Source organism: Lontra canadensis, unplaced genomic scaffold, assembly GCF_010015895.1.
Source record: "Lontra canadensis isolate GAN:19392208 unplaced genomic scaffold, GSC_riverotter_1.0 scaffold3, whole genome shotgun sequence".
Taxonomy (NCBI): domain Eukaryota; kingdom Metazoa; phylum Chordata; class Mammalia; order Carnivora; family Mustelidae; genus Lontra; species Lontra canadensis.
This window is the reverse complement of record NW_022630997.1, coordinates 25,349,537-25,356,272: the sequence shown is the minus strand read 5'-3', so window position 1 is coordinate 25,356,272 and position 6,736 is coordinate 25,349,537.

The following is a 6,736-nucleotide window of genomic DNA, read 5'->3' as shown; positions in this document are numbered from 1 at the left end:
TGATTTTTTTTAAAGTAGCAGAATCATTAAAATAAATGGAAATGGCCTTTTTTGCAAATATCTGTATTCACGTTATGTTGATATAAAGAATCGTTTCAGTGAGAAAAAGGCACCATTCTGAGAGAGAAAAGATAATTTTTTAAAAGAGCTGTGTATTAGTCTCACTTAGGGATACAGTTGCTTAGGTAAAATATTGGTAAAGTGAGACCATTAAAACAGTATGCCTGACAAGTGAGATTTATTCTAGGAATGTAAGGATGTTTCAGTTCTTTTTAATGTACTGTACTTTATCATATTTATTTATCAATCAAATTAGAAAAATCAGAATCATTTTAATGGATAAGACATTTGATAAAACTTAAAATCCACTCCTGGTCTTAAAAATTATAAAAACCCATGGCAAACGTTTACAAATAGAATATATCACATACACACACACATATGTTTACATACTGTATGTATTGAACATGGTGGCTCTAAAAACATTCTTGTCTGACTTCTACTTGAGCAATTTGATGGATTAGCCAACTCCATTCCCTCCGTAAAATGATGCTGATGCCACCGTCGCTGCCAAGCCCACGCAGGAGTCCACCACTCCTCAAGTGCCCTCTTGCTTCTGCCCTCACCCCACTTGGATTCACCAATGGTTAATGTATGTTTATTCACCAGTCTGTTGATGCCATTGTGGTTAGCATTGTAAAGTTACATATATATTAACTAAATATTATGAAAACTGTTGCACTATGAAGCACAAAAAAGGAATTCCCAGGAAATCCAAGTTTATGCTTTTGAAAGGCTTGAAAAGATGAGCCATTTAAAAAAAAAAAAAAAAACCTGTCACAATAGGTGTGAACAGGACAACCAAGATTTTGGGGGGATCCAGTAAAAATTCCACACTTGGATTGCTTCACTCAAGTCTTAAGTTGTCTTTCTTCCTTAAAGAGACAGGAACTCAATCAAAGACAACTGTAGGTGTCCCATCGGAGGGTCCATAATCCCAAGATCGGCACAGGAGTGTGCATTTATAGATTTTAAACTCAAAATATTTAAGGGGGAATATGGTCATCTTTTTTTGGGGTCCCACCTTGGTCTACTGTTTCAATCAACTGGTTATATTATGTGTAGATTTGCCTCACTTGCATCAGATATAATAGCGAGGGCCTCTGTTACATTAGGAAGTAAAATTATTGCAGATGAGTCTGGCCTCTTCAAAAGGGAAGCAACTGGGAAAAGCTTAGAAATACAGGTGCTCCTTCGTTTATGTATCTTTGCTACATATTTGCAGATGTGCCTTTCTTTCAGTTTATGAACAGACACTTATCCTATTCAGAATAGGTGGGCATGATGGCTGGTCCTCAGTGGAGAGTGGCAGGCAGGTTTCCTTCTAATATTTATCTTTGTTAGAACATGATGCATTACTGACTTCCTGCAACAAAATGTCAGTACCTTAAAGAAAAGTTCTGCACTGTGGTCAGTTACAAGCTAAAGACACAAAAGGTAATTGTTTGGTTAATAGTAAGTTGCTATAAAATGTCATTTTAAGGGACGCCTGGGTGGCTCAGTTGGTTGGACGACTGCTTTCGGCTCAGGTCATGATCCCGGAGTCCCGGGATCGAGTCCCGCATCGGGCTCCCAGCTCCATGGGGAGTCCGCTTCTCCCTCTGACCTCCTCGCTCATGCTCTCTCTCACTGCCTCTCTCTCAAATAAATAAATAAAATCTTTAAAAAAAAAAAATGTCATTTTAAAAGATGGTACTATTCCAAAGATATAAATTAAGAAACACATAGGTCCTCTATGAAGAAAACTCTTTAAAGGGAAATTAAAGACTGGAAGACACTCTGGGTTTTGTTTTTTGTTTTTGTTTTTGTTTTTTGATGAAACATTGTTCATCAGATTTTCCCCCAAATTATAAATTTAACAAAATTTAAAACCATCCACATATGTTGGTCTCCTTGTATATATGGATTTGAAAGAATAAATAAAATACCTACAAAAATTCATAGAAAAATAATGGGGGGGTGAACCTGAGTGGCTCAGTGAGTTAAGCATCTGCCTTTGGCTCAGATTGTGATCCCCGGGTCCTGGGATTGAGCCCCCATCTGGACTCCTTGTGCAATGGGGAGTCTGCTTCTCCCTCTCCCTCTCCCTCTGCCCCTCCTTGCTATTCTTGCTCTCTGTCTCTCTCTCTGCTCTCTCAAATAAATAAATACAGTCTTCCAGAAAAAAACACCAGTGGAAGGGGCTTGTACATCCAGTATTACAGAGTACAACAGGACTCTGGTAACTAAAACTGTGTAACTGGTGCAGAAATTCATATAGATGAGTGAAAGACTTGGGGGTCCAGAACAACTCCCATTTACAAGAAGTTGTGGATTTCTCAATTCAGTGGTGTTGGAATAACTGGTTAGCTATGCAGGAAAGGCAGTACAGCAAACAAAGTAAGTGCAAAGACTAAAGACTCTGCATATTAAAATCTGAACCTGCCAGTACTCCGTACCTGTGACCTTGAACAAATTTCATAATCACTCTGTGACTCACTTTCTTCTTTTCTCCCTACCGATGGCACTACTGCAAGGGTTAAGCAGATTCATATTTGTAGGAGGCTCAAAGAAGGACTAGTCCTACAGAACGTACCTACTAAGTATTAGCTATTGTTCTATCATTTAGGAATAAAAATGAGTCTAATCCTTATCTTCTACCCAATGTACACTAAATTCAAATGGATTAAAGAATTAAATTTTTTTAAAGTTTATAAAATATTAAAGAAAAGGTAGGTACATTTTTTGTCTAAAATAACCTTGGGTTGGAAAAAACATAAATGTGGTCGTTAAAGCCAGAAAACATGAAAATTAATTTGCCTCTATAAAAATAATGTTCTGTTAGAAAAGTACAACTAAGAGAGTAGATTTATGAGGCATCTTATAGAGCAGAGGAGTTTAGCATCCTTAGTAGAACTTTAGAAAATTGTTTTTAAAAACATACGCAATTTGAGGGGTGTCTAGATGGCTCAGTCAGTTGGGTGTTCCACTCTTGATTTGGGCTCAGGTCATGATCTCAAGGTGGTGAGCTTGAGCCCCGTGTCAGGCTCCACACTGGACGTGGAGCCTGCTTGAGATTCTTTCCTCACTTTGCCCACCCCCGCCCACTGATCTAAAAAACAAATAAAAACATATGCAATTTGGTAAATGCTGTTAGTGTCCACCAAATCCCTTTCACCAGGCTGGTGTACCCTTTCTCCAGCTGATTCAAATGTGAGCACTCATGGTTTCTCTTCACTCTCCCCAGAGCACTGCCCTGGGCTGATGGAACTCAACCTTACCCAAAGAGGCCTGGGAAGCTTTACCTCCCCACCCCCCACCCCCAACCCATTTCGGCCCGTGGCTTGTGCCTGATGCAGGACATTATCACCTGGCCTTCTGGCCTCCGCAGCGTGATTGATGCTCCTGAGCTGGGATAAGGCTGAGGAGAGACTCTTCCTGAAAGCACATCTTTGCCTGTTTCTTCTGCCCTGTTCTGTTTTCCTCATCGCCTTATAGAGCGCGCTCAATAAATCACTAACACAAGAATCCTCATTTCAGGTTCTGCTTCCAAGGAACCTGACATAATAGAAACTGGGCAATAAAGATGGATCCAAAAAATGTTCCAAAAACAAAGATGGTGAACTTTTTCAGTAATTAGGAAGATTCACCACAAATATATCTTTTGCTGATCAGGTTGGAAGAGAAAAGATTCATAAGATGAGAATTCTCATAATTTGGGGAAAAAAATGAATAACAATGGAAGGGGATTAATTTGATAATCTTACAGAGTCTTCTGTGAATGTGTTTCTTCAGAAATAGCTGGTTAGGTATGAAGGGTATTGAGATAAGAATATTCATTGCAACAATGTCTAGAATAACGGGAAAAAGGAAACAACCCAGACGACCAATAATAGGACTAAATGGTCCATTATAAACTGAAACATAAGAATACCTGGATTTTTTAAGGAACTGAGAAGTCCACAGAGTCGAAATTCAGAGTTTAGTGAAGAGAGTGATGAGAAATAGATGAGAATAGAGAGTTAAAGGCTGTCAGATTTCAAGAATTTTTGAAAAATGTTAAGGAGTTTTCATTTCATCCTGAGGGCAACGGGAAGGCACTGAAGAATTTTTCTTATTTTTTTATTTTTATTTATTCTTTTTAAAGATTTTATTTATTTATTTGACAGAGATCACAAGTAGGCAGAGAGGCAGGCAGAGAGAGGCAGGCTGAGCGGAGAGCCCGATGCAGGGCTTAATCCCAGGACTCCGGGATCATGACCTGAGCCGAAGCCAGAGGCTTTAACCCACTGAGCCACCCAGGCACCCCGCCACTGAAGAATTTTAAAGAGGTGAATGGCTTGGCCAGATGTGCAGTTTAGAAAAATCACTCTGTAATAACACATTATATGTTAATTAAAAAAATAAAAATAAATTACTGACTGCACCTTAACAGACTGGTGGGAAAAGAGCCTGAGGCCAGGAGCCCAGCAAGGGCCATTTGAGTAACGGGAGGACACTGTGGCCACCTGAGCTAGGGCAGTAGCCCCTGGGATGGGAGAAGTGGACAGACTGCAGAGCCCCTTAGGGAGGATACTTGGTAAGAAGACTTGGAGGTTGATTGGGATAAAGGAGTGAGGAAAAGAGAAGCGAGAAAAACTACCAGGCATCTGTTGGTCAATGGGACGTTCTCTTTACTGAGGAAGAGCCAAGATGAGAGACAGATTGTGGGCAAAGAGTTGGCTCAGGTGGCAAGACAAAGAGCTTTAAAGTTGACCACCTGTGAGACAGGTGAAAGCTTTGCCTGAAGTGTTTATCTTCTCCATTAGCAGAGGTGACATAGTTGGCCTTGTTCAAATGGAACTTAGCCCATGTTGTCTTTCATGGGGTACCTTTCATGGGGTACCTTCGCCCTCTACCTTTGTGCTGGTGGAAATCTCATGTGGTGACTCAAAAGTGTCTTCTGCACCCTCACAGCTGTTGCGGGGAGGGGAGTTTGAGGAAGCCATCATAAAGAGAGAACTTGGTCACTTGGTCACTTAATAACGTGCTGTGGGAGACGCCAATACCAGCAAGAAAAATGTGACTTGTGTCGTGGGTGCTTTAAGAGGAAGAAGTGGGAGGACCCGAGCCTTAAGGACATGACTGGTTAGAGCCAGGACCCTGGCAGGAGGGAGACAATGGAGGGACTCAAGTTTCTGATGCCCTTGGGAGGTTAGGAGACTAGATACAAAAGGCTCAAAGATATCTCAAACCATCCTCACAAATTAGGTGTCCTGAAGCAGCTGACTAGAATACCTTCTGCTTAGGGACCATACCTGCGCATGCTCTCAGTGTTAGAGGCATAGCCAAGAGGCTGTGTGTGTTCTTCCACCCGGAGAGAGTTTTGGAGGGAGGGACCCCAGTGCTACTGTTTTATATTGGCCTTCATACATTTCCTAAAGTGCCAGACTTTCCCCATGATCATGTCCTTTCCGGTGGCCTCTCTGCTGTCTGGAATAGCTCCAGCTCATCCTTCAGACTGCCCCAAAAAGTCAGCACCTCAGTGAAGTCTTTGTAGAATTCCCCACCTTGCCCCTCCCCTTCAAATGAGTGTGCTTTTGCGTCTGAGACTCATAGCACTCTTGTTTTTTTTCCCTTCATTGGACTTACCACAGATCATTACTATGTATTTATTTCGGACGTTATTTCTTTAATATTCATCTGTTCCCGGAAAGCAGGGCAGGGACAATCTGGTTTTCTCATCACAGGTCTTAGCACCTGGCCTAGCACCTGGCAACAAAATGGCTCCCCTTGAAGGTCAGAAATCATTAACCAGGTGTATTTTCTCGTGGGCAGCCTCTGACACACAGCTGGTGTCCACAATAATCGTTAAGTCTCCGATTAGCACTGATGGGAATGTCGAAGATCATTTGTTTAACGTGCAGTAATCATTTTGCCCACCAGGGGTCTCTTTCTCCCCATCACTGGGGCCAAAAGAACTTGAACTCCTCTATCTTGGTGATGGTTTTCCCAGCCTTGCTGCTCAAAGTGTGCTTCTGGTGTACCACCACCTCTGCATCATCAGGGAGCTTCTCAGAAATGCAGAGTCTGCCTCCCCCCACCCAACCCCTGCAACGAATGGGAGGGATCAGAAACTGCATTTTAGCAAGATCTTCAGGTGGTCTGCATACATGGTCAATACTGTGAGAGGTACTATTTTACAGGACATTTCCAATCCCCAAAACTTGGAAAACAAAAAACTCCATCTTTTTTCACATGGTTCTTTCCCACCATACTTCCAGAAGCATTTAGAAAGAGGTTTAGAATTTGCTTTTATTATGAATATAAAATAGACATACAACATAATATACATTTACACATTTACACTTTGTGGTCACTTTCATCTTTTTTCAGCAAATTCACTTCATCATGGCCCAGTGGCCTGCACCTGCCACGAACATGCCACTTACACTCACGACATTCTCTTCACCTTGGTACAACGTGTGACTTGGTAAGGAATACCAGGCCCGGGCGGCTGACGGCTTGGCTTTACCGTCCTTCTCACAGAATCCCTCTCATTCGACAGTTTCTCCTCCTGTTTCTACACGCCTCCCACTGCCCCAAACTTCAGCATTAAAAATTCAGGAGAAAAGAAGGCTGTAATAATCACCCTTGTCCTTTAAAAAAAACAACACCTTGAAATATCTTCCACCAACTAGATGCACATGAGTAGGCA